General features: G+C 34.9%; 1 protein-coding gene across 1 annotated transcript in view; it reads left to right on the plus strand.

Annotated features, from left to right (window-relative positions):
• Positions 1 to 2394: 2394 nt before the first annotated feature.
• The window catches only part of LOC145693341 (C-type lectin mosGCTL-7), a 71296-nt gene continuing 50677 nt past the window's right edge, over positions 2395 to 23013 (plus strand). Inside the window, exon 1 of the mRNA XM_081769239.1 lies at positions 2395 to 2451. The gene's annotated coding sequence lies outside the window, so the exon portion shown is untranslated. The remainder of the gene's footprint in view (positions 2452 to 23013) is intronic.

Genomic DNA, 23013 nt, shown 5'->3' on the forward strand with positions numbered 1-23013 from the left:
TTTTTATTTAGGGGCCTTTTGAGCCCATAAGATTAACATTGTTGCAGGCAGAAACTACGGTGTTAGGCAACCAGTAGAGAAGTTACGTATGGTGGGTTGATGTACATTGCAGGCGCTTTGCTTAAATCTGAATGGCGAAACCTAGTGCATGCTGGCAACTTCAAAGGCCTGAAGAGACGCAATGAGGCGTACTTGGACGGATATGGATTTATTATAAAATATATTTCCACTTGATATCGTGTTACTTCTATAAATTTTCTACAAATTCACTCCAACATTGCAATTCACTTCCTTTGTGAATCTCCTATCTTTTGCTTGTGTGAGTAAGGAGACATGTACAGTGGGAAGGAGATTCATGGTCATAACAGAATGATGCGCTGAGTAGACAGCGCAGGCTCAACTAGTTTTACTTAAATCTAAAATATTTTGGTTTTACTGTCACACAAATTTACCGCTGCTGAAAATTTTGTCAAATATAAATTATTGCTCACACTAAAAATTAGATTCAGTCAACTCAGTACGCTTCGTAGCACTTCTTATATGCAGAATTTTTAATAAATCTTTCTAACTTAACATTTTTCTATTTCATGAAACAAATGTTCTACTCGGCTTAAATGGTCCTAGCGGTAATTCTGATTAGCATGAATTAATTTTGCTTAGCAATAACAGCTTCATTTCAAAAATAAAATAAGCATGTGACAACTGAATGCCTATCACACATGAATTCGCATATCGTGGGTTAGTTGTCCCAGGCTTAGATGCTTCATGAACTAATTGAGCAAAATTCTGGTTTACTGTGTGGATATCTCTCTTTGTTAAGTAAAGAAAGCATAAAAATTTGCAAAGATTATGCTTCTTTCCCCAAGAGTGTTGACTACTCAATGTTCATATGAATAATTCCTTAAAGACCTATTTACTTGCTTGATATAAAAGCTCGAAAGGAAATACTTATATCTTTATGATTTTTTTAGCTATTGAGAAGTGTGGCCATTTTAACCGCTGTCTACGTGAAGACCACAGGCTCCGTGTTACGTTTATATAGCTGTACGCCTTACACTTATGCAACCAATGCATCATATTGATGAAAATTGACTGTTCAAACAAAAATCTTATTATTAGAAGAGATAATGTACTCATCAGCTTGGTAATTTCATTGCAACCCAGAAATCAGAAAAGGTATCCCAAACACTATTATAAAGTTTGAAGTGAAGTTTTCTAAGAAAATAGAGAAAATAAGTACAAGAATTTTTAATTAAGCCCTCTCTGAACATTATATTGTGAAATATCTTAATAATTTCAAATTATGTTAATGCTTATGTTTGAGACCAAGATAGATACTGAATTTAATTCTAACTTTGAAAATGTAAATACTTTGTAATTAGAAGTAATTTAATTGGAAAAGTTTCTCTATTCTCTAATATAATTTTCATATATTTAACATATATAAAAAAAACTTTCAACATTCGATGTTTACAGACTAGCAAGGAAGTTACAGGGCAATTTTTAAAACGGGAAAAGTAGAAAAATCAATCGAATTTAATGTTGGCTTGGCTAGAGTTACTTAATTATAAAAATATTTTTTGGAAGATTATATTGTTCATTGAATATATAATTGTCACTAGACTTACTTAGCCTGACTGACAAGGTAATTTCGTAATTCAAAAGCCTATAGACTGAAGGGTGAAGACACTGCAGATACCTACATTATTAAACTTTATATGGTTCTATTATTTATTGAAAACAGAAATATGAAAACGCAAAATAATTACCTTTCAATAATTATTACGTATACTCTTGCATGGTTGTTTCGAAGTGTGTCTACTTCGAAGTAATATTTCTAGTAGCTTTAAGTCAATTATTTGTCATACATTAAGGTATAAAATAGAATTGCCTATTAAGCCTTACTAGTTTCTTTAATACATCTATAGAAGCGTATGCGTTTATTGAATTAATAAATAAAAATTAAATAAATTCGTACTCACTGACAAGCGTAATCAGTAAGATTTTATTTTAGCTTGCTTAAAAGGATTTAATGAAACACAACTTTTAAAAGTTGGGCCAATTAATTTCACTGTAATGCACGGATAGACTGACGGGTCACAGAAACAGTTGCTTAATCACATTCTAGTAGCGAGATACCCGAAGAAAATCCCCTTGTTGCATTAAAACAAAAATATAAAATAGAGGAAAAGAAAAGGCATCTTCGCTCAGGGACTACAAATATTAACAAAGGTTTACTTTATCCTCGCCGCTGGGTGATGGCTCTCTGCAGCGAAGTGCAGGTAAAAGAGGAACCGGGCCCCGCACTGAGCTTCCCTCAACAAAGACGAGAGGAGCGGAATCGAAATGTAGGTTACGGGGGCGGAGGTGGTACAGGTATATACAGGCTGTTGAAGCCATCTCGGTGATTTGTTGGTGAGCTTCCAGAGGGAGCATCAAGCAAAGCATCAGGTGAGTGCATCATCTTGTCTGTGTTTGTGTGTTGTAGTGAACGGCTAACTATTACTTCCGTAGCGGTGCGCTAAGTGCCACAAAACACATGAAGATATTTTCCGGCGCTGTTCAAAGAATGTTTGTCAGTAAAATCAGTGGTGAATATGATGAAAGGAAAGTGAACTTGAGTGAGCGGAAAGGATTGTTGTGACGGTGTGATAACTTTATAATTGTTTCCGACACAAACGTTGTAGCTACGTAAAAAGCTTCCGAGTTTCAAATTGGATTTGTCGTGTTGGTATCTAATATTGGCAATCATCAATTGGGCGGTTTTTAATTTTTTTGTACAAAATATTGGCATAAATCACCGGCAATAAGAGTGTTTTAGGGAAATGACAAAAGTATATCAACCAGTGATGAAACCAGATGCATTAGTATAAGTGAACAAATTATCCAATCATGCAAAACTATATACTCACTCCTTATTTGCAACTGTCAGATTAAATATTTCTTCTCATAATAAAAGTTTACGATTAGAGCAATTCATTTACCACTATTTCAAACACAAACAATTTCTAAAATTATATACTCGAATATGGTGCGGAAGCTCATGTGTTTCGGATCCCACGTTAAGGTGTAGATCCACGTCGCACATAGCCTCACTGCTGAACGGGGCGCTAAACTCAAATCCAATCCCAATCCAACAAACTCCAATAAATTGGATTAGCTGTTAAACTGAAGTACATTTTAAGTGTCGTGTCATTACCTAAAACGTTTCACCCTTTAAGTTATACATATCATCAATTAATTTGATAATTCAGACAAAAACAAAACTGTATTACTGTTAAATCACTGGTTCCTCTATATTTCTTATAAATTGAAATTTTTAGAAACATGCTCTTAAAATTAAAAATATACTTACTATGAAATTAACTATACAATTAGCAATTATGAATATGTAATCTAGTTTATTTTCTGAATTATGATCTAATATTCCATAACGTAAGTTGTACAGTTTTAAGTAGCAAATAATCAATAAAATAAGATTTCATTTATAATGAAAATGTAGAATACAAAGTAAACTCAAATTAATGCTATAACATAAATATAATTTGGGCTTAAGATAAAATGTTGAGACTGAACGAGTTTCCATCAGCTTTACGGTTAATAAAAAAATAGCAGAATAGACCATTTGTTTTATAAATTACGTTTATGATATTAAACTTCTAGAGTTCAGAATTTACACAAGAAAGAGAACTACTTATAACATTTTTATTAATATATCACGTCGTATTCAAAGCATAATTTGCATTTCACTACCCGTGTCTGAATGTTCATCCCTGGAACTGTGTAATGCATAAGAGCGCTTATATTATTCTCCTCTTATTTTTCTGAAATATTTCAAGCTCAATATTTCTGTACAAATGTAATTTCGACAAATTTGTTTTATTTAGCTTTGTAAGTCATTAATTTAATTTCGACTTAGACTATCTTCCAAACATTATATAGTATCAGTTTAACATTAGTAATTTCAAAGATCTGTTTAACCAATCTTGCTCTAGTGTTGTTTTTACAGAGTAATTCAAGCTCACAATAATTTAATTTTAGAGCTTCAATGTCATATTGTGAGATACACTGTATGTTTACTCAAGACTTTTATACGTTTCGTCGATCTTTTCTCACATACAAACATTTTTAACACCAACTATAAACGACAACAACAACAAAAAAGAACAATATTGTAAGTTCATTCTTTTTTTAAAAAAAAAATGCCAGGAATCAAATTTGATTCCGCAATTTTTGTAGATGATATTGATTTTGATATGTATTAAGCTGAGATTAACTATCTCTTACTTAGACCTTCATTGGTATTAAAGCTTTTAATATCTAGTCAACTTGTAATCTAGTTACGAGAAAATTTCATATTATTACGAGAGAACAAGATAATATTTATAAAATGTAGCACTTATATTCAAAGTATGTGACATTAGTATCTATCAATATGATAATTTATGAGTCTAAGAGATATGTGGTGTAATTTGAAGGATTTAAAGCATTGCCTCTCGTGTAATATCTTTTGGGATTCGTTGCGTTTAAACAAAGAAACTTTAACAAAGGGATGGAACAGTAACCTCGTCACCGATGTAAAAACATTATTTCCGTGTTTCTGTGAGATAAAATTTTCTGTTTGTATAAGACTAGCAACAGTGGCGTCATTTGGGGATTGCAGAGGGAGTAATTCCCCCTTAGAGTTTGAGAAGTGCATGGTTTTTAATACATTCTACACTAATAAACCAATAAAAGAACGCAAAACCCTATGTCGGTGAAAAACTTGCCCCCTTCTCTGACAAAATCTGAAATTACGCTATTGGTAGCAGTGCCTATACTTATGTCATTATGATACATTTGAATATTGCAAGAGCTCCCAAATAAAAGGACTGCTAACAATTACGTATGCTACCTATGTGGGGAGTCTCTAGCTGGGATACAATGAGATGTATGTGGTTCGTATTTCGCGTAAAGCTGCAATTTCACATACATTATTGTTATTGTATATCCATATACTTAAAAAAGGACGCCGAACTGCAAACAGAAGTAAAATTACCTTCCGCGCTGTTATAATGGCTGAGGAGCGCACCTTTACTGCACATGGTTTTGTGTTCGATTTCCGGTGGAAAAGCATTGAAATTTCAACGCATTTTGTTGATTCAGATTCCACCTCAAGCTGTATCCACGTTTCATATAGCCTTAATGCTGAAAGGGAACGTTTAACTTCAACAAATGAACAAACAGCTAACCCATAAAGTTTTATATCTTCCCAAAGCTATTATAATAGTAATGAAATTAGCTACCAAATCGGTTTAGAATTTACATTCTGTCAGCACGGAAGCTATAGCTATCAGCTGGGTATAAACTATTAATGTGAGATCCAACCACGTATGCCTGCACAGGTAATCAAAACAAAGCACTTTGTACCAAATGCGGATACACTAATAACTAAGTTCTGCATAAGTCAAAATGACGTCATTGCGTCAACGGTCTTGCTGTTGAAAATTCGAAAAAGACTATTATGTTCTATAAAACTAGAAGTACAATCAGTATATTTGACGTTCGAATGTGAAAGAAAGCATTCTCAAAAAGAGAATCTCAAAAATGCTCGAAGTTAAAAATATTAGCATTAGAAACGAGGTTTCTTTTTAAAAATATCAAATCAAGAACATTTTTGTAAGCAGTAATAGATTGTTTACATTTGGCATTTGAGTAAGGAAAGAGGTTAATTTAATATGAACAGTTTATGTATCGCCATCAATGGAAGGAAGAGAAGAGAAAGAACAAAATCACTCTCACGAGTCAAAACAAGTTCTCACTTTGTTCCGCTTGTCAGCCTTGAGGGAAATGAATGAACTCAGTAGATGGTTGATGAATAACTAAATTTTCGTCTGTGAGAAAGAACCAAGGACATATGTTGTCACATTAGGAAAAGAAGAATGAGACATATTGAAAGTAAGTGGAGAACAAAGTGGAACGAACTATTGAAGAAGGTGTTAAAAAAAAGGAAAAGAAACAAGAACTGTAAGCCATAATGATCCATAACGACTGAAGCTTCTAGAAATTAGAGAATGGTTTACAAATCAGAAAAGGGAAAGGAAAGAAGACTAACGGAATACCATGACGTAGAGATCATGTTTGGAGGATAGGATTATATAATATGGTTAACGGCATATAGTACAGAACAAAATTCACAACGTGACATGAAGAGAAATGTCTAGTGATTGGGTAGTTATTGTCAAAGAGACAATAGTCAATTTGCTATCAATAGAAGATATATATATGTTATGAAGTAGATACAAGAGCTGTCAATAAATCATTTAATGCCCTTTTGAGACATAGTACAGTATGTGAGGTTTCTTGAGGAACTCAACAAGCAAATGTTAGCGAACTGCGCTTGTGCGACCCTCACCAACATATCTCAATAGTGCTAAAGCAGAGCAGTGACGGGTACTTAAAACAGTAACGCTTTTGGTTATTTGTCTGACGGAAAATAAATTTTCTTCCTTTTTTTATCTTTCTTTCTTTCTTTTTTTGTTAAAATTATTTTTCACTTTCCTGTACCGTTATTACTGAAATTGAGGGGGTGAACGCAAGAGTGGTCTAACCCACATTTTTAAAAATGGAGAAAAATCAAGTTAAACTTAAACACATGTGTTTTGTACAATATATGTATGTACAATGTATGACATATTCAACCACTTGTGGTTGCTTTTGGTATATTGTACAAAAAGTACATGTGTTTAACTTTAACTCGATTTTTCTCCATTTTTAAAAAATGTAGGTTAGACCACTGTTGCGCTCACCCCCTCAATTACATTTGGATACTAGCACACGAGCTTACACATTTTCTCTATAGTATTCATTTTTTGATTATTGTTTTGCGTAACAACGATACCATACAGAACCATCTGCTATTACGTGACCTTAATTCACTGCGCACTCATCCAGATTGAGCTTGGAATCACATAGTCCGAAAATATGTGTTAACCGTTACGTGCTCTATATTATACAACAGTGGTCGCCAAACTTCTGAAGCTTCTAAGCTACCTTACAGTTTTTGAATTCTACTGTGTGCTACCAACCAAAAGAACTACCAACTTAAAAAAAAAAGAATCTTACATTTGTTTATCGCTTACAAACTTACACTTACGTAGCCAATCGGAGCGTTAACGCGATCTACCGAAAATGTCACTGTGAGCTATTAGTAGCTCGCGATCGATTGTTTGGCGATCACTGCTGTAGAATAATACTTATGTATTTAAATAATGATGTAACGAGTTTCAAAGAGGATAGCAGATTTATATATAAAAAAAAAAAGTACGTTTGTAGAGTAAAAAATTACACTTATGGAGTAACAGAATATTCTTTCTAAAATAAAACTTTGAGTTATTTTCAGTTTCAGAAAATGCACAATCATAGTTAAAAATGTATTTAGTTTCCCTATAACTCTTCTTTCGCGTTTTACAAAACATCGTATCCGTCTTTTATTCTTAGTAAACTTTAAGAGACACTGAGTTAAATTTAATAGTATGAAATGTTTCAAAAATATTGTTTTAATGATTTTTTTCTTTATATGTTATTTACATAACGTTTAGTTCCTTCTGAGACTTGCTATGAGCATTACTAAATAATAATAATAATAACAATAATAATAATAATAATAATAATAATAATAATAATAATAATAATAATAATAATAATTATTATTATTATTATTATTATTATTATTATTATTATTATTATTATTATTATTATTAGAAAGATAAAAATCGAAGTAATTTTGGTCTGGATGATTGAGAAACATATTTAACCATTTAATGTGCTCCCGTATTTTCCAAAAAGAAGTCACGACCTCTTTCAGGGGTGTTGTTTAGGAGACAGAAGGAAATTTCCCCTCCCTGAGTTTGAGAAACAATATAGTTTACTCAACTGTTTACTAATATACTAGTAAAACCCGTGAAAATCTTATGTCGGTAGGGGCCTTCCCCTCCCTCCAAGCCAAATCTGAAATGACCTAAAATGACACCCCTGCTTCCTTTTTGTAGCATTTTCCCTTTTCTACTACTACAAAACATGAAAATATTATTTATTTTGATGATACTATTATTATTATGAAAGACTGTGAAAGACTATAAAACTATGAACGACAACAAATACGAAATGAAATTAGATGACAAAATGGATTACATAAAATTAATCTATATACACTGTACACCAAGGTTGTACAGACTACTTCAAAATTTTTGTAGCAACACCTTTCCCAGAGTCCCCTTTTAAAATATTTCTTTCTTTCCTTGATGTTTAACAAGTCAATATGACATATGCACTTCGGGTCAAATGGAAATACGTTTTATTCATATAAGAGCAACATAAACTTTTATCAACGCTGAACAGAAAATATAAAAGAAAAAAGTATATATTACTTACCAATAGCAGGAGAGACCACATTCAGGATCACCATTACAATAAAGATCACTATCAGTCTGCCAATGGCTTCATATTTCTGGTAACTAAAACCATTTCATATTTCACTCACACAACTCAATTGTTTAGTAAGTTTGATTTGAAGTACGAATTTCTATCCTTTATTATTCATTATACGAATCACAGTTAATGAACAACTACTAATGCAGAAATTTCACATATCTGGGAAGTTTGTTTGATAATGGCTCTTTTCAAAGTCACGTGGTTAATGAAAAAACACTAAATTTACTACATCTAAATTACTCAAATAAATATTAAAATTAGATTCACATAGCACACGAATAATAACCAATCAATACTTTATATGCCTTACTTTTTGAACAAAAATTGCACACATCTTGGCCTCTTCCAAAGGCATCCAACACAGCAGATATAAATTCTGTTTTGATGTTTTGTACAGTTTCTCGATGGAGACTCATCATGCATAATCCTGTTAATCGTTCTTCAGACATGGTATATCCTAACCAAGTTTTAACACGCTTAAGGGGATCTTATACCTTTTACCACTAGTTTCTTAGTCCCTATAAGATAACATGTAAATTTTACTTCATGAATATCTAACGAAATAGGGTACGTAACAACTTAAAATCTTCCATATGAATAGAGAAAATCAATAGAAATTAAATAGTTGTTTCAATTTCACGCTTAATGACGTAGATCGCGAGTAATGAACATTGTTTTGGTAACATTGTAGTGGACTATATATTAGATAGTGGTTGAATATATCTGCTCCAATTTGGTCTTCACGAACAGATGTGCTGCTGACAGGCAGGGATTTCCCTCCCCCTCTCAAGGCCCTTTCCAATGGGTGTGGTAGAATGCCTCGGGGTGCCACCCTCATCCTATTTGTTTCTTTCGTTTCTGCAGAGCAGGTAGATTTTCTTGTAAACGCCAGAAAGAAAGAACACGACAATTTGAACTCTTTGCTTCTTACGATTTCCTGCTGCTGCATTAGTTAGTTCCAACTTTATAATAGCACTGCCTCAACTGTAAAAAAAATATACTGTGGGTAGTAGGATCAACAGTTCGATGCAGATCATGGCTGAAATTTAGCGTTCCTTTGCAGCACTAAATTTGTATGAGACATTTACATGAATACAAAATACATAATTCCCTCTAGTGACTGGGATTTGAAATTCGTAGCGGGTAGTTACTTCCACTTCCTTGTAACATTATTCAAATTTTCAGGAAGTAATGAAAAATCAACTTTACTTCAAGATCCATTCAACAGAAACGATGGACTGAAACCCATGAACCAAATTGCCTGTGAATAAACATATGTAAGTAACATTTCAAAAATACAACAGCTCTTCTCGTTGGTATTGTGCGTAGCTCGCTCATTTTGGAGCATGGATCTCGGATTCGATACCCGGTGGAAAAGCCTTGAAATTTCAATGCGTTACTAAGGATACGAATCCCACTGAAGGCTCCGTAATCATCAGTCTCTTACAACACTGGTGCAGAAAGGGAGGCTAAACTCTAAACCCACAAAGCCAACCAAGCTAATAAAGGACGGACACAGTAATGTCACCATAATTTAGATTACGTGGGCGATTTTATAATGTTTCAGACTATGGTCATAAATATAAGTAGAACTAGGGCTTCGAACATTTCTAGTTCTTGTTACTCGAAAGTAAGTAATTGTAATATATACACATGTTAGGAAATAACTTTGGGAAGTGAATCCTCACACGTAAACGTGAAAAAGCCTATAGACCAATCTTGGTGCACAAATTGCGTTATTTCAGAGATATAGTCGGCACAAAGTTGGTTGTAATGGTACAAAAAAAGAAGTAACTAGAGAGCGAAATGTTGGATAAGTGATTATTTTCCAAGATTCTCCAGGAAGTGTGTCAGTTTTCCAAGATTCTCCAGGGAAGGGGTCGCATTTTCTTGTACCTCTAAAAATAAGAGTACTTTGCTGAAGGGTGAAAATTAGGGGAAAAAAAGATTTTCTCGGAAACGTCTGCAACGGATTTTGTTTATGTTTCATACATCAATAGTGTATTTACAACTCTATAAGTTTTAGAAAGAAAAAAAACCAGAAGTATTTCAGTCTTGGGCTGAGTTCTTTTCTGACAATAAAAAAAAGACCCATGCCATTCTGTTTGTAACCTGACAGCAGGGGCGGATCCAGGGGAGGGGGCGAATGGGGCGATCGTTCCCCCCCAGAAGAGGAAACTTCCTTATTTTATATATATAAATAAAACCCATCCCAAAGTTTGAAGCCCTTAAAAGTTGCAGTATGACAATCCACCGCCCCCCCCCCAGAAGTCGGTCCTGGATCCGCCCCTGCCTGACAGTATAGTATTATAACTCATTTGTTCTACAAAGAATCCACGGGGTAGTTTACACGTGGAAATAAGTTTCGATTTTCTAAAAATCGTAACCCAGACAACTTTGTTAAATAAATATTTTATTAATAACCGCAAACCGGTCCAATTCGAGATCAAAGGTCAACTAGCTCTTTTCACAAGACTTTCATTACCAAAATGTGTAAGCGCTTACAGAATTTTATTGAAGATTATTTAACCTAATTGGTTGTCATAGAATAGCATAATGGAAGATTTTATACTTCCAGCTTTATCCTAACTTAGCTCTAACCTAATCTATCTTAGGCTCTTATCTATTTCTTAACTGTAAGTGTATGAACCAAATAATCTCTCAGATGTTTACAATTTCTTATCCCTTATTACAAATCTAAAGTAGATTTAACTTCACGCAAATAATTTTATATATTAGTTTCCATAACTCACAATTCCTTGTTCAGACGCGCTATTCGGTTTGGCTTAGTCATCTTAAACAGTGCTGAATGGGCAGATTAGTAAATAATTTGTGCTCTACTGGCAACAATTAACGTATGACATCGAGTTTGACTTATGGTTTAAAAAATAGAGGCCATAATTATCCATAAGGTAAAGAAAATTGTTCAAAAACAAGTAGCAGTGCCACGTGTACACAACGCAAAGGAGTTTGGTTTCTGTGGTACGATATTTTCACAATTAATATTGAAACTGGAAATTTTAGTAGATTTCTATCACTTCCGGTTTTAGTAGAGAGACTAGACTAGAGACGAAACAGATTCTTGTGACGCCTAATTGATTGCAGAAAACCGCTTTTGTTGTATATTATAGTTTTTATTCTATAGCTTTCACCGTTAAAACCGAAAGTGGTTGATTTCCATCTCTTTTTGTTTGAATAGAGGCTTAAGACTGAAGATAGTAGTTATTTTTAGAACGCTGAATAGAAAGTAAAACGCTTCTCGCTTTTCCTGTCCATTGTCGGAGCAGAGAAAAAGGCTGCTATTAGTTTAATTACACTCAAAAATTAAAATAAGTTCGAAACAAATATCAACAAGCGGTTTCCACACAGTTAACAACTCAACTGAACTAACTTGATCTCTTTTACTTGAAATATTGACTAGCTACCACAAATAGAAATGTATAATGCCTAACTGGCAACAGATGGTGTATTTTATTAGCATCCCTTCTTCATCAGCCGAAAATAATATTCCATACAAAGGAAGTTTGGAAGGCAGGTCATTTACCCAACCTTGAAATATGGATTAGCGAGTAGTCATTTTTGGTGACAAGTAGCAGGTTATAGCTTTATGGGCCTTGCTTTTGAATACGGGTAAGGGGGAGGAGAGAGGGAGGCAATAAATACCGTCTATTTCCTTGTTTCAACAAAGAAAAAGAACGAGCCAGCCCCAAGCCAGCGAACTCATGTTACCCATTATTTTTAAAGATGTTCCGTTTTACGTGCTTGTCCTTGCTCTCCTGAGAAGATACAAACAACGCCTTTGTTCGATTTATAGAGGAAACCTCCCGCTGAATTCAAATATTTATTTTCAATTGTGCACTTTACCCAACCCAAGTCACGTGTTTGTATGGATTTCATATAAGCAACGCAGAGATTGAGAGAGAGCAATGCATATTTTTAACGATGAGTGTGTCTCCTCCTCTTTCTTCGAAGAAGTTTTGGTCACTTGGGAAGACGGAATAATGCTACCTTGTTTTCCTAACATTTGACTTGGAAGACCCACCAAGAGGTCTAACAGGTCAAAGTAATCTGTTCTTGAGTGCCAAGAAAGCAATTTCAAGATGTTGTCATAATAAGCATATATATTTAAACAATATGATGTTCCAGTGTTACAAACATCCTTCTTTCTTTTTAAAAAATACATACATTTTTATTTGAAACAGTTGCTTCTTATTTTAGAGATATTAGCCTGTACTCACTAGATTCCAGGGGGTCGGTCGACCCGTTCGACCCCCCTGCGGACACCAATGAAAACAAACCAAAGAACTCTGAGAGTTAAGTCTTTGGCATCAATAGTATAAATGGACGCATTATTTCATAACGTACATTATACCATATTTCGAGGGCATCCCTGACTCAGTTTTATAAACCATTCTCAAAAATTACGTACACGATTATTACGAATATTCCTCCCGAAAATAGTGAATATCTTATGTTTTGTTACAGAATTCAAAGAGTGGTGTATGAATATTTAGAAATGCAATAGAATATTCCTACAGTACATCTAGTTTAAAGGTGCTTAATATTTAACAAAAGACTTTACGCTACTACTTTTTAATCCAGTAGTCCCAAGTTCGATTACAGATATGAAAAAATTGATACTATAGCTAAACGAATAATTTGCAAGTACCTTTAAAATTAAGACAGTTTGTTTCGTTTTCTAGTATTTTCCTTACGACGAAGTAACGAATTGTGAAGATCAAGCCAATCAAGAAATATTAAAATTACATTAGTATTCATTAATAATTTTTCAGGTTTATTTTATTCATTTATCTCATCTATACTTGAAATAATTCAGAGAGCTCTCTACTACTCAAAACAACGCGAGAAATGTGTAAGTAAGATGTAGAAATCGAGGGATGACTGGAAAAGATTAATTGGAACATGAAACAAATTAAGTGGAATTTCTAGTTTTACACCCTACGATCATGTCCTGCAAGATAAAGGAGCCAAATATTTGATGAAAGAGAATGATTGTGAAAGAACTGGTAAAACGAAAATTAGGAACGAAACGGAAGAATCGCGAGAATCTACTTGAATTTGATTCCATTAGTAATTTACCGATGCATTCACAAGCAAGAAATTCCAATTCTTTTATTATTTTCAAGTCAGTATGCATTTAATCATACCATTTTATCAAAGGTGAAAATTTGAAAAGAATGGAGTTAAATTATCAATTTTATGCCCTTTGGTGTAGAAAATACGGTTTGATTCATGATGAAAGCTCATGTGGTTCGGATCACACGTTGCTCTGTAGTTTCATGTGTAACATGCAATAACACAGTGGCGGCTGGTACTATATGTTGCATGGTTGTGCAACTGGATATTTTTTTAATACTAAAACTATTTTTAAGTATTAAAGTAGTGTATCAGTAAAAAATAAACCTCTGCTCTTGAGCGCGAAACAGTATTGATGCATTTCTGAAAAAAGTCAATAAAAAAAACGGAAAGAAAGACAGAGATTTACATGTCCAGTGGCAGCGAACGTTGCCACTGGAAGCAGTAACATTGAGCATATGGCAGCGAGCTCCTATCTCTTAACATGGGGAAGTGGATTTATTCTTGCATCGCTCCTATCTTCCCGTATTGGTCTCATGCGGTTGCCTTTCGTCCGCAACTGGTCAGCTTCTGTAATAGTTACGAATTCCTCCGCTTAGCAGCGCTAGCAGGGTGAGCGAGATACAGACGCTTGGAAGAAAGAAGTTATTCACAAAACATAAACTCATAAAGAACAAATATAAGTCTGGTGGTAGCAGGGACGGATCCAGGCTGACAGTTTGGGGGGCGGTCGTTCGAAGTCAATAGATTTTATTTAACATTTATAATACAAAGGTGAAAATTCTTGGGATAAGATTTATTTTTTAAAAAAATCCTATTCTGGGGGGATCGATCGAGTCTCGAAGAAGAAAATGTCTTACTACTGGTCTAATTCCTAGCTCTGTGTCTTTCGTGCACATGATTCTGTGTTCGATTTCCGGCGGAGAGCATAAATTAATATCAAATCATTCACTTCCAATACTCATCTGTCTTCTTTAGCCTAATTTGCTGGAATGTTAAACTACTTTTTTTTTTATTTTCGAAGGAAAACATCTTAGATTTCATGCTTCTTTACAGACAAAAATACGTGGTTTCTGAAAATGGACTTTTTGAACCGTATATTTATACAAAGAAATGCTAACAAAATGCATATTGTCGGAGGAGAGAGGTGTTTCTGGACATTAAAGAAAATAAAGCGGAAAATATTTGCGGTAGCGATGCTTTCTATTCAGAGAAACTTGGCGAGCAGCATTTCAGATTTCAATAAAGTCATAGAAAAATTTGAAGCCCAAAAGATGGAAGAAAGCATAGTTTATATAATAAACATAGTCTAAAATAATGCATAGTTTATATAATTAAATAATTTTGTTTAACTGCGTGCATGCAATTTTCTTGCTTTTTTTCTTCTTTTCGGATTAACGCCATCATTCATGGCTTACAGCACATACTATATATTCGATTTATCTCGTGTTCAATAACATGAGTGTAGAGGTTTTGTATATAAATAGTATATAAACGTACATTGATAGTGGTTGTTTGAAAAAAAGGAAATAGCTTATATATAAAATCAATATTAGAGAAATGATTTAATCAATAACATACAAATAGAGCTTAAAAGACTTTCCTCTTCATATTTCCTGAATATTTTTTGGATAAGACTCAAGAATGCTGGGGGGGGGGACACTTGCACGTACCTACATACCTTTGATATTGCAACATTGCAACCGGTGCTTGTACAAACTACGAGCCGCTACTGCAATAACATTGGTGTTAAAAAGAGCCTTAAGCTTGAAACAATAAATCAATCAACGAAAAGAAATATTCTGGACGTTACATGTTCTGCGTAGTGAGTATATACTGTTCGATTTTTCTCTCAGTTACCATGAGCTAGAGATTACAATATAAGTATTAAATTGAAACAAGGAGGTGTCTAAAAATGAAATTAGATAAAGGTTTTCTCGTTAAAAGGAAAAGAAATATGCCTGACGGTAACAGAAAGAAAGAATAGAAAGTACTTTCGACTTAAGAAAAAGTAACACAGAGTTATTAAACATGAAAAAGAAAGACTATAGAATAATATAAGAATAATGTAAAGAGTAAATGCGCCTTAATCACTCTTCAAATGGGACTTGGGAAGTTCATAGGAACAATCATAAGATTTAACGACAAATCAAGTAAAATATTTTTTCTTTAGTTGATTTATTACAATACTTCATGTGAACAATGCGTGCTTTCTCCTTTTTAATGTAATATCCTATTCTTATATTCTGAACGTCTGTACCTGAACATGTATTTCAACGTGGAAATGAAGAAAAGACATCCGAAATAAACTTATATTGAGAGTAAGGAGGTACCAACTCAATACAATTTACTCATTTGTTACACTTCAGTGTAATCTTAGGTGAAAGTCTAAAAGCATACAGTATAATGCGTAAAACATAACTTAAGGCCAAATGTTGATCATTTCGTGAATTATATCAGAAGAAGCAATTCTGGAGCATAGCTGTTCGACAGTAATGTTCATTATAATCTCCGCAAACAACAAAATTAATTTCTCACTTAATTTGTTGATTTGGAATTTGGCGTTCATTTCAGCATCGAAACTATATGTAAAGTGGATCTATAGCTTAACGTCCGGATCAGATAAGCTTTCATCGAAAATCAAACCCGGATATCCCGCACAGGAGTCGCTTATGCTAACTACATTGCCCCGAGGGGACCCGAATGGTCCTTGAGTATTCACTAAACAATTTACTTGCGCAGCTTTCAAAATATGTTATGATTTTGCTCAACGGTTTTCACAATATCACACTATATGAATGAGTGAATTTAAAAATGAATAATTTGATTTTTCCTGATTAACTTCCATCGAAATCACAAATGTTTTGTATACCCAGCCACAAAAGTATCTCCCCCCTAAGTGCTCTAATTCTATTATTTACGGTCAAGGTTTTTGCGGTTGTGAGAACGCCTAGACAGATGCAAACCAACATACACGTAACTTTTTTCGGCACTGACAGCAGTTGGTAGCACTGAGTCAAGAGTGTATGGAAGTAAAATTGCGAGTAGATGACGCACGAAACATTTCTTCATTCTGAGATCAGTCTCTCTGGTTCAGAACGTGTTGACTAATGAACATCATATGCTAATCTCAATATTGCTGTGTATGTAATGTATTTTTTCATTATATACTGTATACTTAAAGAAATAAAAACACTGATCACATATGAATCAGAAAATGCTTGAAAGTAGTTGAAAATATCAAATCTAGAACAACTGCTGGAAATAACTTTGTAAATGATTGCCTCCTATTAGGAGAGATCTTGCTTGTCACACTAAGTATGCATTGAAATTGAAATTAAAACAGAAACACTTGAAAATGTTTCAGCCTGGCCGGGATTAAAACCCGGGTCCACCAAATAGAAGTTCAATTCGCTAACCACTCTCCTATCGCCCCCATTTAAACTTGCACCCAAACTAATACCTAGTTAAAGTCGTTTCATGGAAAAATATAAACAAGATACTCAAATATAAAAAAAACAAATATAAACAAAATATAAATAAGAAAATATAAGCAAAGTGTGTGAGTGTCTTAATGACTTACTCGAGATTTCCTTGTTTAGCTGAAAAAAAGTTATATACACGATGCCTAATGAGGAAAATATCACGAAATGTTCTTCAAGTTGAGCCTACGTCATCGGCAGAGACGTAACTTGTGGGGGCAACTGCCTACCAGAGAAGCTCCCCGCAGTTCGAGGGGGCCCATTTTGAGACAAAAATTTTCTTACTCCATATACGATACGAATATGAAACTAGAAATGATGCATCAAATAGAGTCGTTACATTACATAAACAAAACAGCACACAAAAGGTACATAGAACAAAAATGAGTCGTGGACTCATTTCAGTAATATTTATTTGTATGGCTTTGAGATTTATCAATATTGTCTCCTTAATAATTTTGTGATGTATGAAATGGACCCAGGGAGTAACTAACGGAACGTCAGATCTTGCCGTGCGGGAGGGCCCACAGGCTCCGGAGGCCCATAAAGATTAAGAGAAAATTGGAGAGAGGGGGCCCAATAATTAGAAAATCAACTTTTTCTAGGGGCCCAAATAAGCTTATTAATGCTTGCCCCCCTAGAAAAGAATCTAAGTTCCGGCGCTAGTCATCGGTTGCAGAGATGGTCCCGATTTACATTACATTTCGTCTTTACCGTAACTTTCAATTTCCAAAGAAGAAAAGACGTCAGAAATGATTTTCACATTCTTTGAATTGTATCAACACGCGTAGAAATAGACAGTTCTATGTTTATGTTTACGTTCCAAAACTACTAGTTTATTTTCTTATATTCATATGAGGAGTTTGTGGAAAATGAACTGGTGGCACTAGCCGAGTGATCCCGGCTTTCGGCTTCTGATTATGAGGCGCAAACCACTAGGAGTTCGAATTCCTCTGAAGAGCAAGGTCGGAATTTTAACTTGCAACTACTTGGGTTCAAATCCCGTCGTGATAATTAGTAATTTTTCTGAATGGGAAGATAATGTTTATGTAATTAGAATTGTAATTATGTTATTCCTTTAATATTATTATTATTATTATTATATTACCACAATGGAAAGAAATGCAACATAGTCAAAGGTATTCATAGGAACAGAAAAGGTATAGAGTATGTCAGATGTTTCTTAGGTTTACACATGAACGCAATAATACTATTATGTTTATGGATTTACAGATAGAATTATCATTTTATCATAACAAGAAATGGAATATAAAGATTTGTTAGCTGATAACAGTAAAGATGTATTTTGTTTCGCCCTTCTTCTAAGTAGAAAGGTGCGGTGACATCTTAAATAGGATCATTCTCGTGACAAGCGATCCCTATTCTAAGTTCGATCACTACTTACAATTTGTGCAGAGTTAGGAATAGTTCCTTGCAACTCATTTTCGGCCCATACTACAGCAGTAAAGACGTGTTTAGCCCTTATGTGTTCAACAATTCTTGTCCAAACACCTCACTTGCCACACAGTTACGAAGGTTGGTAAGGATGACGTAATTTTGTGTTGTTGGCATTTCACCTGTAAAGGAAGTTGTCTCAACTCAGACCCAGAGAAATTGAATATTTTTTTCATGTTAGTATACATTAGAAGTATCAGTTTTATAGTTTATAAAACTTTCCTAAATTGCCACAGAAGGGATCGAACTCGCGTCCCCAACATTATGAAACTAACGCTTAAGCCACTACTCTAAGACATCATTCTTCTGTGAGAAGATAAAATGGAGCTGCAGTGAATTCAGTAATTACACACTTTTACGATTCCAGTGTAATAATGCTGAAACTTTCTGATTTCAGTCATGATAAAATAGTAAAGTATTATGCAGAAGGAATAGTCCATAGAAGTCTATTTTAAATTGACAACTCATATGTACGCAGGCGCTGCCGTATGCTCTCGCCTCGGGCCCTGACTTTTCAAGGCATGGCATTGGACAGACACTTATATGGATTTGTATCCTGTGTTTCAGTGCACTGGATTACTTTCTTTAAGTTGATTACTAAAACGAACCTTCCTCAGTACCTTCTTTCCCATTTTGACGCGTTTTACTCATTTTTACAGTTTTCCCACTAACTCTTTATGAGCAGGGACAAAAGCAGAGAAACATAGAGGACAGTAAAAATCCCAAACACTATTCGCATGTTCTTCCCTTGCCTGAAGTAAAACAATAAAATATGATGAACATGCAACTTTTTGTCTTCCATTTTCTATGTGGTGTCAAATCCAGAGTTGGAGTGGATCAGTGGGTCAAATTGATCGATTTTTCTCAGTGGATCAGTAGGTCTACAGCATGTGACCCACTGCGACCCATCATCCACCGTGACCCACTGCGACGCATTACCCACCGTGACCCACCACTCACTATGAAGCACTCACCGACCCTCTCTGCCCACTGCATTGTAGACAGCATCCTCTGACGCGACAAAACGCCAATGAATCACAAAGTTACTCCCCTAAAATATGTTCAATCGCCTATATATGTCATTTGTTTACATTAAGGTGAGTCTAAAAACACTTTTTAAAAAAGTACCAGAAAAGTACTCCCGACGGGGCTCGTACCATGAACGTTATGATTACTGGGCGGGTTTTCTTCCGACTTCGCCACTGAGGCGATGAAGGAGACTTCTCTTGTAAAGGGATAAATCGTTGTGATCTTTTTAATTTGGTCAATCAGAGTGCTCTTTTAACCGTATAAATGAGACGATAACTATTTGGGATAAGATTAAATGTGTTCGCCATGTAATTTTATAACAAAATGACGCGTGTCTATTTACTTTATTTCATAGTTCTCCCATACCCGCTTTCTAATGATCGACTAAAGTTGCCATCTAAATTCATACATTATCACACTTAAAATTTTTCACTTCATGATGTTGAGGCAGTGGTTATTCTTACCCCCGGAGCTCACTTTAGGAACAATTCGTCAGGAAAAAATAATATATAATAATAACCGCAAGCACATGACTAGCGATAGTTGGTCCCTTCGCGATTCTCCGCTACGAATCAAAGAAGTGCGGACCAAAGCGCAGTCCTCGCTACTACGCGGTGGTAACTTCAACACCCCGATGCGATATATGTTTCGACTCGACGAAACCCTGGCGGCAGTGGGACACTATCGGCAATCTTTCGACTCGTCTCTATATTCACGATCAACGATTACCCGCAAGCGGGCCACTAGGTGTTGTCGACGTCTTCGACATGGATTAGGTCCATCTTCATATACCCTCGCTGCTGAAAGGGAGGTTAAACTCAAAATCATCTCAACTCAACTCAACAAAAAATACACTGTTTCGCATCATATATCCATATATGCTTACCATGCGCTTTATAATAATTGCTGAAGCTTGTTTATTATATGGAGCGCTTAGAGCACAGGGCAATCAACCCATAAAGTTGTGCGAAAAATAGACATAAAATTTATAATGTAAGCTTCTGTATGTTGGTCTACGTACCTTGATTTGGGACTTTCAAATTCCATCTCTTTTTCCGCTGAAAAGTAACGATAATTTAACAAGGAAATAATTAGACCATGATAATTTATTTGAAATTCATCGTAATTTTGCCCATGACAAACACTTTACTATTTTATATCGTAAAGTTCAGATCCATCATTATTGTAAGAGAGCGGTGCTTGGGGGATTGGCCGTAGAAATTCAAACTGCGATTAGTTAGAATTTGACAACCTGGTTTTATTACAAGTATAAACTCTTTAGTCGGTAGAAAAGAGGACGTGGATCATGTGTCAGAGTTGATGACGATGTGTTTTGGTAGGTCAGTGGTTCCTGGTGGGTGGTAGGTCGGAGTGGGTCATGTTGGGTAGTGGGTCAGAGTGGGCCAAGGTGGGTGGTGGATAATGGGTCAGAGTAGGTCGCGGTGGGTGGTGGGTGAAGTTTTCATTGACCCACACCATTCAAATCTGTAAAACCAAACCAAACAAACAGCAATATTACTACCCAAAACACTCAACATCTTAGCTATTTATGACAAACTATTGCATGATCCGAATAACTCTACTATATCTACAAACGATCATTTGTCATATTTTACCGAAATACGTCATGACTTTTCTCACAAACTGATACTTTAAATGTTGTTAATACGCAAAGTTCATTGATCTCATTACTTATTCACTTATTCTCTTATGATCATCACAACCTTTAGGGTACTTTCTGTAGATATAGAAAGGTGAAATGTAGTATCCAGGCTTCGTGTAGTGTCCAAGTAAACAAATGAAAAGCAACAGCATAATATTTCCCTACTCCAACCCCCTAAAGAGTGGAGTGTGTTGATTATTCAACAAAAAGACTTGAAATCCAATCAGAAAATTCATAAAATAAAAAATATGTAGCCAAGCCTCGACTTTTCAATAATAATAATAATAATAATAATAATAATAATAAAGGAATAAAATAATTGCAAAATCAATTACGTAAACAATACCTTCCAATTAAGAAAAATTATTGCCACGACGCAGGGCTGTAACTTGTGGAGGCAAGGGGCTACTCACCCCCCAGGGAAGCTCACCACCGTTCAAGGGGTTCGCATTTTAAGACAAAATTGTCTTACTCCATATACGATATGAAAATGAAATTATAAGTTAAGCATCAAACAGGTTCACTACATTACATAAACAGAATACCACACTAAAGGTAAATAAAACAATAATGAGTCGTGGACCCATTTTCAGTAAAAAAAAAAAAAAGTCTACTATTAGAGGCACTGAAATAATATATATTCGTATATTATTGTCAGATTTGTCAATATTGTCACCTTAAACAATTTGTCGTGTATAAAACGGGCCCAGATTCGTAACTAACGATTCTGCAGACGTTGATGTGCGGGAGATTCCAAGAATTTCAGATATCCTCTGATCTTATTGGCCGATACGGATAGGACATCAAGAGTCATGACTTACATATAGCGGAAATTAAGGCTGACTGCTGTCGCCCTCGTGGCCGAGTGTTCTAGGGCAACGTTCTAGTAATGAAAATAGTTTTAGACGTGGATTCAAACCTTGCCCGAGGATTTTTTAAATTTTCATAATACTTTTTTCATTAAAATAAGTTTGCAGTTTTACTATACGGATCCATAGTATAAATAATAATAATAATAATAATAATAATAATAATAATAATAATAATAGTAGTAGTAGTAGTAGTAGTAGTAGTAGTAGTAGTAGTAAAAATGAAATGAAATTTATGAGTTTTTCGTCCCATGGTAATGCCGGTTAGACTAAACGAGATGGTGATTATGAGAAATGAGTGAAATGGTGGAATGGAGAAAGTGGGAGGAAACGGGAGAACCATGAGAAAACCCACGAGCAGGGTATTTGTCCACCAAAAGTCCACACGGCGCGAGCTGGGATCGAACGGAGACCCCAAGCACTGGAAGTGAAGGCTCTACCACATATCCACCGCGCCCCCAGTAGTAGTAGTAGTAGTAGCAGTAGTAGTAATAGTAGTAGTATTAGTTGTTGTTGTTGTAGGAACAGGTTAGAAACCCCGCAGGGGTTGATTAAGTTCTGTTCTCTTTATTAAATTTTTCTGTAGATTTTACATGACCAACTTCAAGCATGTGGCTAGGGTAGCGCGCGAATACTGAAACTCTTGGGATCGGCGTAAATGCTGCCGGCTCTTCTTGTTTAGAAATTAGAAGTTACGATGAGAAAGAATAGTAGTAATGTAAAACGGGAGCAGTTAAATACGATGAGCTAGCCTCAACTTGAAGAACGTTTTGTGATATTTTCCTCATTGACGAAGGTCTATATACAACTTGCTTTTGAGTTAAAGGAGGAAATCTAGAGTAAGTCATTGTGACACTCATAAGGAACGACTTCTCATACGAGCATTAGTAGTTTGTATAGTCTTACATGAAACGATTTTAACTAGCTATAAGTTTAGATAAAATGT

Source organism: Thermobia domestica, chromosome 8, assembly GCF_964235325.1.
Source record: "Thermobia domestica chromosome 8, izTheDome1.hap1.1, whole genome shotgun sequence".
In the NCBI taxonomy this organism is placed as follows: domain Eukaryota; kingdom Metazoa; phylum Arthropoda; class Insecta; order Zygentoma; family Lepismatidae; genus Thermobia; species Thermobia domestica.